This window comes from Triturus cristatus, chromosome 2_2, assembly GCF_964204655.1.
Source record: "Triturus cristatus chromosome 2_2, aTriCri1.1, whole genome shotgun sequence".
In the NCBI taxonomy this organism is placed as follows: Eukaryota; Metazoa; Chordata; class Amphibia; order Caudata; family Salamandridae; genus Triturus; species Triturus cristatus.
In genome coordinates this window covers 1,255,578,442-1,255,591,082 of record NC_140582.1, presented here as the reverse complement: position 1 = coordinate 1,255,591,082, position 12,641 = coordinate 1,255,578,442, and the positions used below count along the sequence as shown (strand labels likewise).

General features: G+C 48.8%; 1 protein-coding gene across 3 annotated transcripts in view; it reads left to right on the top strand.

Annotated features, from left to right (window-relative positions):
* Positions 1-12,641, top strand: part of LOC146863541 (coagulation factor XI-like) — a 381,607-nt gene that overhangs the window by 140,422 nt on the left and 228,544 nt on the right. For 2 of the 3 annotated variants that reach the window (XM_085643001.1, XM_085643003.1), the window contains exon 4: positions 6,647-6,708. The exons of the other annotated variant lie outside the window; for it this stretch is intronic. The gene's annotated coding sequence lies outside the window, so the exon portion shown is untranslated. The remainder of the gene's footprint in view (positions 1-6,646; positions 6,709-12,641) is intronic. 3 annotated transcript variants of the gene reach the window in all.

Genomic DNA, 12,641 nt, shown 5'->3' with positions numbered 1-12,641 from the left:
AGTAGGGAAAGCGTTGGATAGCGGGAGTGTCAAATTTACTATTCCCACTCCAGTGAGTGCAACAGTAGGGAAAGCGTTGGAATGCGGTAGGGTAAAAATTTACTATTCCCACTCCAGAGAATGCAACAGTAGGGAAAGCATTGGATAGCGTAGGGATAAAAATTACTATTCCCACTCCAGAGAGTGCAACAGTAGGGAAAGCGTTGGATAGCGTAGGGATAAAAATTACTATTCCCACTCCAGAGAGTGCAACAGTAGGGAAAGCGTTGGATAGCGGGAGTGTCAAATTTACTATTCCCACTCCAGTGAGTGCAACAGTAGGGAAAGCGTTGGAATGCGGTAGGGTAAAAATTTACTATTCCCACTCCAGAGAATGCAACAGTAGGGAAAGCGTTGGATAGCGGGAGGGAAAAAATTACTATTCCCACTCCAGAGAGTGCAATAATAGGGAAAGTATTGGATAGCGTAGGGGTAAAAATTACTATTCCCACTCCAGAGAGTGCAACAGTAGGGAAAGTGTTGGATAGCGGGAGAGTAAAATTTACTATTCCCACTCCAGAGAGTGCAACAGTAGGGAAAGCGTTGGATAGCGGGAGGGTAAAATTTACTATTCCCACTCCAGTGAGTGCAACAGTAGGGAAAGCGTTGGATAGCGTAGGGGTAAAAATTACTATTCCCACTCCAGAGAGTGCAACAGTAGGGAAAGCATTGGATAGCGTAGGGATAAAAATTACTATTCCCACTCCAGAGAGTGCAACAGTAGGGAAAGCGTTGGATAGCGGTAGGGTAAAAATTGCTATTCCCACTCCAGAGAGTGCAACAGTAGGGAAAGCGTTGGATAGCGGTAGGGTAAAAATTACTATTCCCACTCCAGAGAGTGCAATAATAGGGAAAGCATTGGATAGCGTAGGGGTAAAAATTACTATTCCCACTCAAGTAAGTGCAAAAGTAGGGAAAATAATAAATTAATATTTTGTTAAAAATTAATTAATTATTAATACCAAAACAAGTATTACAATTAATTACCAATCACACAAGATTTAATAATTGATTATTTATAAATACCAATATATTTTTGTTTAATTAATTACCTATTAATAATTGATTAACAACCAATTGTTTTTCAATAACAAACATTAATAAATGCTAATAATACCAATTAATCATTAATTAATAATATATTGATTAACGATATACACAAATTATTTAAATAATTAATTTTTTACAATTATATTACTTCCCACCATATTCCCCTATAAACACACTACCCGCTACAAATATAAAATGAATACAATTAACATAATTATCAATTAAACAATTAATACAAATTAATTACCAATTAATACAAATTATTTACCAATTAATAATTAATCAACAACCAATTAATTTTCAATACCAATTAATAATTAACTAATAACAATTAAATTACTTCCCCCCTATTCCCCTATAAACCCACAACCCGCTACAGAAGTAAAACGCTAAATTAAATTAAAGATATATTAATTAACAATGTACACACATCAATTAAATAATTAATTAATTACAATTATATTACTTCCCACCATATTCCCCTATAAACACACTACCCGCTACAAATATTAAATGAATACAATTAACATAATTATCAATTAAACAATTAATACAAATTAATTACCAATTAATACAAATTATTTACCAATTAATAATTAATCAACAACCAATTAATTTTCATAACCAATTAATAATTAACTAATAACAATTAAATTACTTCCCACCCTATTCCCCTATAAACCCACAACCCGCTACTGAAGTAAAACGCAAAATTAAATTAAAAATAATTAATAATTCCTATAAATTATTATTTAATGTACTATAATTAAATTACTTCCCACCCTACTCCCCTATAAACCCACAACCCGCTACGGAATTAAATTACACAAAAATAAAATAACATAAAATTAATTACTTTAAAAATATACTAACATACATTACAATATTAATACATACTTTTAACACATATACTAACACTTAAAACACTATAAAAAATTCGATATTTTTAACAACTATATTATGACTGTCGATATTACTTACTTCTATATTATTGCAATCGATATTTCTTACCTGTTTTTCGATATTCTTCACCACTATATTTTGGCAATTCGATATTCTGTCCATTCTATATTTAAAACTCGATATTCTGTCCACTCGATATTTTTTTTTCGATATTATGTCTATTTACCTATTCTGAGTTCAGGCATACTAAATATGACTTTCTACCATGCTCTATGAGTCCACTGGGGTCACAGCGTGTAGTGACTCCAGCAGCCCATTCTGGCCTATGGAGAGCAGGTAGCCTTCAATAGTGAAAAACGAAAATGGCTGTAATTCACTATTAGGACATGCCACACACATCAGGGCATGTCCTACCTTATGCCTACAATGCACCCTGCCCTTGGGCCTACCAGAGGGGTGGCTAATATGTAGTTAAGGGAAGGTTTAGGGACTGGCAAGTGGGTGCACTTGCGCAGTCAGCGCGACAGTACCAGACTGCACGCAGGCTCTGCAGTGGCAGACCTTAGACACATTTTACTAGGCCGCTTCTGTGGGTGGCACAACCAGCGCTGCAGGCCCACCAGCAGCATTTGTATTTACAAGCCCTGGCACTCCTGGTGCACTTTACTAGGGGCTCATAGTAAACCAAATAAGCCAAACATGGACACCAATCAATGTATACACTTTTCAAAAGGGAGCTCTTGCACTGTGGCACTGATTGGCAGTGGCACAGTGCCCTGAGCAGCTAACACCAACAAAACACAAGAGGCACATCAGCAAAAAGTGGAAGGGAGACTCACGCCAAGGTGCCAGGTCTAACAGCCTCGATGTGGTCAATGCACACGAGGAATTGTGCAATCTCCCATGCACAACTGCCAATACATACGCAGTATGTCAAGGCATCCCATGCACGGCTGTCTTGGTTACACTCCTGATCGTGATCCAACAAGGGGGCGCAGACACAGGTCATAGTCCAATTCATCTACGGTTGTGTTGGATAGGCAGACATCCATGGGATACTCAAATGTGCATGTTCGGCAGTGGAACCAGGCCTGGACGCAGGTGACGTAGGCAAGGCAGAAGCTCAGCCTGTAACTGATCCGCAGCACTGCCAGTGGCACTGCGCCCAGTGAATGCAGCGTTCGTGCATGGTACTGTTCCACGTGACGGGGGTTGCGCATGTGCCCGGGATGGCCTGCCATTGCGTTGGTGCGTCTCGTGGAACCGGCACTCTTCTGAACTGCGGCAGTTGTGTTGAGGATATGCCACAGCTCTGGGCTATGATTAGATTGTGTGTGCAACATTGGGGAGAATGGGTTGCTGTTTCTATGAGTGTCAAGGGCATCTCATGCGGGGGTACCTCAGGCAGGGGCTTCTGTGTGTGGTGTGTGGATAAGTTGGATAGTTCATTTGCGCTATGCGTGGTGTGGGAGTCATCCCCATCTGCCATTGCATCTCTCTCAGGGTGTTCCAGCCGCGTTCTGGACCAAGGTCAGAGGTGCAGGTGTCCTCCGCCTTCTGCATTGGAACAATGGAGCTTTCATCCCTGATGTTTGTCTGACTACTACTTGCGTTTTTGGAATGTGATGTGGCTTTGGCGCTGAGATTGGGACAAGGCCTTGGGCTCATGGTGTACGGATGGCGATACACACACACATGGCATGTGGAGCCAGGTGCCCGAGAGGCCTTACGCTGCTTGTCCAATCTCACTCCGTCTCTCTTCCTCGCTCTCATCCTCCCTCTCTTTCCTTTGTTGGGTGCATGGCACACCTTCTTCTCCTGGATTTTGTCTTCCAGGCTGTGTCCTACATATTGTCCAGTGAGGACCCGCTAGGACTCATCCAAATGGTTTTTTTGGCTTCTGTTTGAATGGTGTTTTGTGTTGGTCATTGCTTTGCTGTATGACTGATTCTCCATTTTCTGGCCATGCATTTATGTTGATTTTCCTGCTTGTGCGACATCAGGCAAAATATTTGTTTTCGAATTCGTGGTGTTGGTGTGCAGTTTCTTTGTCCGAGGTTGGGGGTGGGCCCGGTGGGGATGTTACGGGCCTGGGTGTGGTGTCGGTGGGTGTTGTGGCCCTCTTGGGTGTCCGTACTGCATGTTCAGTTGCTCGGGGGCATCTGTTGTTCTTCATGTGTGGCTCTGGGCTGCGCTGCCTTGTCTGGTTCAGGTTGTGGTCCGACTTTGCACCAGGTCTGAGCAGGTATTAATTTCCTGGTGCTAACGCGCCTTATCGCCTGTTTTGTGTTCTTATCGCAGATTTGGCTGGTCGTTGAGAATGTTTCAGAGTGATGTTGCCACTGCTTTTTGCTCGGGAACGCCTACTCTGCATATCATTAGCGTTAGTTGCCGGGGTCATCCGTGGAGATGTTTGTTGCGGATGCTAACGCCAGAAAAGTGGTGCTGTAGGCTGTTTGCACTGGCTTGTGACTGGGGCGGTAAATTTATCATGGCTTTGGCTGCGATAAAGTGCAGTTAACTCGGCGATAGATCCTTGTGAATATGCCCTCTTGTTTCTTGAGTAAGGCAGGTGAGGAACTGTCATGACCCTTTCTTTTTCCCTAGTATAAGTTCCATTTTACTTTTATAGGGTTGTGTAACCGGAGTGACCAGTTCGTCACCAGAAAAGGGGTCATCCTGTATCCAGCAAAAATTCTGCTTTGAAAAATGTTCCTTTAGCAGTGATTTAAACTGGGGGCGAAAGGGGGGTCGGCGTTAGTACTCATTTTGTTTCTGGATAATTTAGAACCACTCCCATCTGGGAATGCATAAACAAATTGGTATCTACTTGCTAAGATTCATCTGGGAAACAGGACATCTCTGAACTTGCCATGGACACTTTTAATTGGGACGTTCCGTTTGGGAAATGTTTGAATGGGATGTATGGTGTCACAACAGATGGCATCCAGGTACTAGCACCCATTCGTTGTTACTGGTTCCCAGTACGCGATTGAGGGCTCCCCAGTAAACCAAATGAACTGAGCCCCAAAACTCACATTCCAGGGGTGCCTCCTTTTCTTTCCATTTCTTCAATCAAAAGCCTGCTGTTTGGCCCCAGGCTGCACCCTCAGAACATTGGGGCTCAGAGTGGAAGGGAGAAATGGCCTTTCTGTCATAAGCATCAACTGGCAACCTTAGTCTGGGCCCGGTTATAATCTTCTTGGAGAATTTAAAGTTAGAGCAGTTTTTATAGCCTTTCCAGACTCTAATTCTTTAGCCCAAATGCCCTGTGCCCTTGAGAACATTCCTATTGTGGTTGCAAGAGTAAGATTTCACTGTTGCTAGACAACCTTTGTGCATTAAGAGGAAAATTGATAAACTGCTCCAAATAGATTGTTTCAACAATTTCCTTCCTGGTGCAACTATTAGTTTTAGCCACTTATCTCCTAGGTCTTTATTTTGTTTTTAAAGTGTCCTAGGTGTATTACCTGGGAAGTTCCTCTTCTTCCTGAAGCATAGCCGATATGTCTCTGTATCAATTCCCACCGTCTCAAGGACCTGATATAAAGCACCAGTGGTGGCTCGCCGAGGGAGTGCTGCGGGGCGGTGGGCGGGGTTATAAGGGCAGGATGCGGGGTAGTGGATCGCTGCATCGCAGAGAAAGCACCCACCAATACTGGTCCTAAATAATGCCCCCTGCCCTTAGGAGGCCAGCTACTGCTCTGAACAATTCTCTCAAAATTGTAGGAAAAAATAGGCTGGATCCTTAGCACAGGAAAATTCTGAAGTACCACAGAAGGTGTAAGGAAGACCCGTGAGGAAGGACCAGACCTCTGCCAGTTGATCCATGATGGCTGAGTCAGGTTCACCTGCGTGATCTGCTCCGCCTGAAACTCTAGAGTTTGTTGCATGTTCTCACTGCCTTGTTGGGCTGACTGAACATACCTCGCTACAACCCGTTCCAGTGTTTTCTAGCCCTAGCCAGACGCTTAACCAGTCGTTCCACTTGCGGAGAGTCACGTTATCTCACTTCTGACACCACTTTGTAGCATGTGGGTTGGCTCCTGTTCAGCAGTATTTTCAAATACAAGGGTTTAAAGAGTATTCTTGCATTTTCTCATCTTTATATATGCCGAGAGGAATATTTAAAGGAAAATGATGCGTCCTATTTACAACAATACGATGCATCACTGTCCTTTGTGAAAATGATTGCTTTGGTGGGACACCTTCCTGCACAAAAACAATCAATGGAGCCTTTTTCCTCCTTCTATGAGTGCTGCAGAATGCTAAAGATATTTCTCCCCCTCACGCCTACTCTGGGAGGCATAAGGTTTTGAGTCATTCACAGATAAAAAAAACCCTTGTAAATCTGGGGCAGTATCAAAATCCATGGGTGCTGCAAGGGGGCACCCACCCAACGCCCATGGAACGCCTCCTTGAGGAAGGGTAAGGCAATATCTTACTCCATATCAATGAGGTCATGAAAAGCCACACAGGATAGCTTTACGTGACCTCATGAACATGGGTCTGCACTCTGCGCCACCACTGCGTCAAAAAAGTGACGCAGCAGTGCCGCCGGCTCCTTGTAAATACGCCCCAAGTATCTAATGTGATCTTTAAACAGCTCACTTAAATGTCTCTTCTGTTTTGTCTTTGACCTTCAAACTTGGAGGACTCCTTCATCTGCCATTGAAGTCAGCAGAGGACTCTACCTTCTGGTGTCCACGAACAAAGGTGAGTGTTACTGAACAAAAACAAACTAAAATCACAATATTTATATTACACTGTCAGCTTGGATGTTCTTCTCTTCCTTTCAGTTCTTTTTGTGTCCTGATCCTCACTTAAGGTTGTGTGTCTTTGAATTGTACTTTCTAGATTCTAAATCTGGGTGTCTGTCCCATCAGGTATACCCACCATGCATCTGTCCCATCAGGTATCCCCACCATACACCTGTCCCATCAGGTATCCCTCAATTCACCTGTCCCATCAGGTATCCCCCCATTCACCTGTCCCATCAGGTATCCCCACCATGCACCTGTCCCATCAGGTATCTTCAGCATACACCTGTCCAATCGGGTATCCCCACCATACACCTGTCCCTTTAGGTATCCCCATCATGAACCTGTCCCATTGGGTATCCCCACCATGCACCTGTCCCATCAAGTATCCCCACCATGCCCCTGTCCCATCAGGTATACCCACCATGCCCCTGTCCCATCAGGTATCCCCCAATTCACCTGTCCCATCAGGTATCCCCCCATTCACCTGTCCCATCAGGTATACCCACCATGCATCTGTCTCATCGGGTATCCTCACCATGCACCTGTCCCATCAGGTATCCCCACCATGCACCTGTCCCATCAGGTTTACCCACCATGCCCCTGTCCCATCAGGTATCCCCCAATTCACCTGTCCCATCAGGTATCCCCCCATTCACCTGTCCCATCAGGTATGCCCACCATGCATCTGTCCCATCGGGTATCCTCACTGTTAGAAAGGGTAGACGGACCGGGAGGGTCGGCCGGGGTCAGGAGGAGAGGTCTCCGGGGAGAGCCGTCTCCAGCGATCGTACAGACAAGTAACTTCCCCCCCCACAGACAGATACCACACACGGGTAAGGTTCAGTGTTCTTTATAGGCACTTCTTAAGGTACGGTTGAATGGTACAAGGAGGTCTGGACCCAGGGGTCCCCTCGATTCAAGTCTCTCAAAGCAGGGTAAGGGGTAGCGGGACAGTCTGTCTACCAGTCAGGTAGTTCGGATGAGGTGATGACCAGCTCACAATCCTCGAGCTTGGTGGTTTAGTTGGTACGGGCCGCGGCAGCGCCAGCAGGTCCCGGTTGAGATGTCGGTACACGGTCCGCGGCAGCGCCAGCAGGTCCCGGAAAGATGGTCGATGTACGGTCCGCGGCAGCGCCAGCAGGTCCCGGTGAGGATGGTCGTTACAACGGGCCGCGGCAGCACCAGCAGGTCCCGACGAGGATGGTCGTTACAACGGGCCGCGGCAGCGCCAGCAGGTCCCGACGAGGATGGATGTTGCAGAAAGCCGCGGCAGCGCCAGCAGGCAGGACGATGGCTCACAAGAGCGGGCTACGGCAGCGCCAGTAGTCCGTCAAGGCTGAGTTCTCTCGGTGTCTCTCGACTCCAGGATACAACTGCCTTCCTGCTCCGGAGTTGCCCCAGTTATAGGGCAGGCGCCCTTTGATGTCCGGACCCTCGCACTTGGAGGTCGGAGGGCCCGGGATGAAGGTGTCCAGACACCCAGCAGGGGGTGGAGCCCACGCCTGGGGGAGCTGGAGGCGATCGGCACCTGGCGGGGGAAGAGCTCTTGACACTTCGTTCTCCCATTGACCTGCCAAGTGGTCCGCTCACCTCCTGGGTGGAGGGTGGTGCCGGGATGTCGGGGCCGGCCAGGCCCGGGGTTAGGGTCGGGCCGAGGCCACGCGGCCTCGTGGTGCAGGGCCCAAGATGGCGGCTTGAACCGGCCGGGGGAGCCGGTGGGGCTGGGCCCCGTGATGAGTAGAGGTCCGAGGGCAGAAGATCCGTCGGGAGACGGGGTACAGGTGCTTTTCGTGGGTTATGCCTGGTGGGCCGGAGCTCGGGCCCTGTCGTGCGGGGAGGGAGCAAGCCCTTCGTGTGGCCTGTCCAACACTCACCATGCCCCTGTCCCATCAGGTATCCCCACCATGCACCTGTCCCATCAGGTATATCCACCATGCACCTGTCCATTCAGGTATCCCCCCATTCACCTGTCCCATCAGGTAACCCCATGCACCTGTTCCATCAGCTATCCCCATGGCCCTTGCCCCATCAGGTATCCCCACCATGCACCTCTCTCATCAGATGTCCCCACTATGCCCCTGTCCCACCCGGTATCCCTAACATGCACCTGTCCCATCAGGTACCCTCACCATGCATCTGTCTCATCAGGTATCCCCACCATGCACCTCTCCCACCAAGTATCCCCAACATGCACCTGTCCATCAGGTATCTCCACCAAGCATCTGTCCAATCAGGAATCCCCACCATGCACCTGTCCCATCAGGTATCTTCAGCATACACCTGTCCAATCGGGTATCCCCACCATACACCTGTCCCTATAGGTATCCCCATCATGAACCTGTCCCATTGGGTATCCCCACCATGCACCTGTCCCATCAGGTTACCCCCCCCCCTTGTCCAAACAGGTATCTCCTACATTCTCCTGTCCCATCAGAGGTCTCACTATGCACCTGTCCCACCAGGTATCCCCACCTTGCACCTGTCCCATCAGGTATCTTGACGATGCACCTGTCCCATCGGGTATTCCCAACATGCACCTGTCCCATCAGGTACCCCCACCATGTACCTGTCGATCAGGTATTCCCACGATACATCTGTCCCATCAAGTATCCCAGCCATGCACCTGTCCAATCAAGGATCCCCACCATGCACCTGTCCCTTCAGGTATCTTCACCATGCAACTATCAAATCAGGTATCCCCACCATGCACCTGTCCCATCAGTATCCGGGCCATGCACCGGTCCCAATAGTTATCACCTCCATGCACCTGTCTCATCAGGTATCCGGGCCATGCACCGGTCCCAATAGTTATCACCGCCATGCACCTGTCTCATCAGGTATCCCCACCAAAAACCTGTCCCATGAAGTATCCCCATCCCCATGTCTCACCAGGTATCCCCTCCATGCACCTGTCCCATCAGGTATCCCCATACCCCTGTCACATCAGGTATCCTCACCATGCACCTGTCCAATCGCGTATCCCCACCATGCACCTGTCCCATCTGGTCTCCCCACCATGTACCTGTCCCATCGGGTATCTCCAACATGCACCTGTTCCACTGGGTATCCCCAGCATGCACCTGTCCCATCAGGTATCCCCATGCCCCTGTCACATCAGGTATCCCCACCATGCACCTGTCCAATCGGGTATCCCCAGGCCCCTTCTACCATCAGGTATCCCCACCATGGACCTGTCCCATCAGGTATCTGCACTTGTCCCATCAGGTATCCCCAACATGCACCTGTCCCATCAGGTATCTGCACCTGTCCCATCAGCTATCCCCATCATGCACCTGTCCCATCAGGTATTCGCATCATGCACCTGTCCCATCAGGTATCCCCACCATGCACCTGTCCCATCAGTTATCCCCACCATGCATATGTCCTACCAGGTATCCCCTCATGCACCTGTCCCGTCAGGTATCCACACCATTCATCTATCTCACTGGGTATCCCCACAATGCACCTGTCCCGTCAAGAATTGCCTCCATGCACCTGTCCCATCAGGTATCACCATGCACCTGTCCCACCAGGTGTCCCCGGCATGCACATGTCCCACCAGGAATCCCCATCATGCCCCTGTCCCATCAGGTCTCCCCACCATGCACCTGTCCTATCAGGTATCCCCACAATGCAACTGTCCCATCAAGAATCCCCTCCATGCACCTGTCCCATCAGGTATCACCATGCACCTGTCTCATCAGGTGTCCCCGGCATGCACATGTCCCACCAGGAATCCCGACCGTGCACCTGTCCTATCAGGTATCACTACCATGCACCTGTCCCCTCAGGTATCCCCACCATGCACCTGACCCGTCAGGTATCCCCAACATACATCTGCCCCATCATGTATACCCACCATTCACCTATCCCATCAGGTATCCCCACCATGCATCTGTCCCATGAGGTATCCCCACCATGCATCTGTCCCATCAGGTATCCCCACCATGCACCTGTCCCGTCAGGTATCCCTACCATGCACCTGTCCCGTCAGGTATCCCCACCATGCACCTGTCCCGTCAGGTATCCCCACCATACACCTATCCCATCGGGTATCTGCCCGAGCACCTGACCCATCAGGTATCCTCACCATGCACCTGTCCCATCAGTTATCCCCACCTTGCACCTGTCCCATCAGGTATCCCCACCTTGCACCTGTCCCATCAGTTATCTCCACCATGCACCTGTCCCATCGGGTATCTCCACCATGCACCTGTCCTATCGGGTATCCCCACCATGCACCTTTCTGGTCAGGTATCCGCGCCATACACCTGTCCCATCGGGTATCTGCCCGATGCAACTGACCCATCAGGTATCCTCACCATGCACCTATCCCATCAGGTATCTGCACCATGCACCTGTCCCATCAGGTATCCCCACCTTGCACCTGTCCCATCAGGTATCTCCACCATGCACCTGTCCCACCGGGTATCCGCAGCATGCACCTGTCCCATCAGATATCCCCACCATGTACCAGTCCCATCAGGTATCTCCACCATGCACCTGTCCCACCGGGTATTCGCAGCATGCACCTGTCCCATCAGGTATCTCCACCATGCACCTGTCCCATCGGGTATCCGCAGCATGCACCTGTCCCATCAGGTATCTCCACCATGCACCTATTTAAGGATGAGGGAGAGGTGTCGGGAACAGTGTCCAGGTTGGGCAGAGTTGAGCTGTGTCAGAGGGAAGAGCAAGTCACATCAACAGGTAGGCAGGGTCAGACTTCTTTTACCTGCCACCCTTGAGATTGGTGAGCTGCACAGGACAAGAAGAGAAACTATTTTCATTAAACTGTAGCTGGGACTGGAGTTATGTGGAAGGGGCCACAGGGAGGATGTTTGCCATGAGCCACCTCACCTGGTGTTTGGATAGTGGTATACAGTATTAACCAGGGTTCAGTGTGATCCTCCAGCCTAAGGGCCCCTGTACCCCTGTACCTTCTGCACCATTGATGGCTATGCCCTTGGGGCAGCGCGTCTGGGTCCACAGGTCCCTCCTCAGTAGAGCTCTCTGTCTATCATCTGCACCCTGGCCCTTGTGGTTGAAGAGATAAATGAAGGCAGGCCCTGGTGCCCCTGTACCTGTTGCACCATTGATGTCTATACCCCTGCGGGCAGGAATTCTGGTTCCGCAGATCCCTCCTCAGTAGAGCTCTCGGTCTGTCATCTGCACCCGACCCTTGTTAGTTTAAGAGATAAATGACGTTGGTCCCTAGACATCTCTTGGCAGGGTGTATTTACTCAAGGGATTATTAAACATAATTTAGATTTTAGGATTAGAGTTTGTATAAATATTGGCAGAAAAGCTACGTGAACAACGATGAATGCGGAATAATGCGGCATGTCCTGTGTTCTACCCCTGCTGAGCTTTGCCCTCACCCAGAAGCTCTGCTGTCTCAGTTCAAGCAGATAAAGCAAGAGTGACACTGTAAACACAGGGAGACGGTCCTCGCAGGAGCAGAGGATCACAACCTGTGTCTGTAAAAGAAGTATGCAACATGTTATATGTCAGAGTAAAGTCAGTAACGACCTTGTGACTTCTGAAATGCAAGGGCATAGCTTAGTCAGTGGGATTCTGCGGATGAGAACCTCAAATTTCCCAACTAAAAAAACATTGGGCTCTGGGGTGGGGGTGAGATAACCAAGTTTCAGGATGGACTATTTCCTTGAGAAACAGGCTCAGAAATGATTTGCATTGGGTGGGTCTCCAACTTGAGTTGCACAGTGGGGGAAAAGGATTGTTTGAAACGCTACCCGAACAATTGCCAATGGTTGGACTAAATGCGGTCATTCATCCCATCACCTTGTGGGCTTTTGATTGGCAGTATTGTGCCTGGAACTGAGAATTTTGAGACGGGTGCAGCTTTCCAAGACTACTACTGTC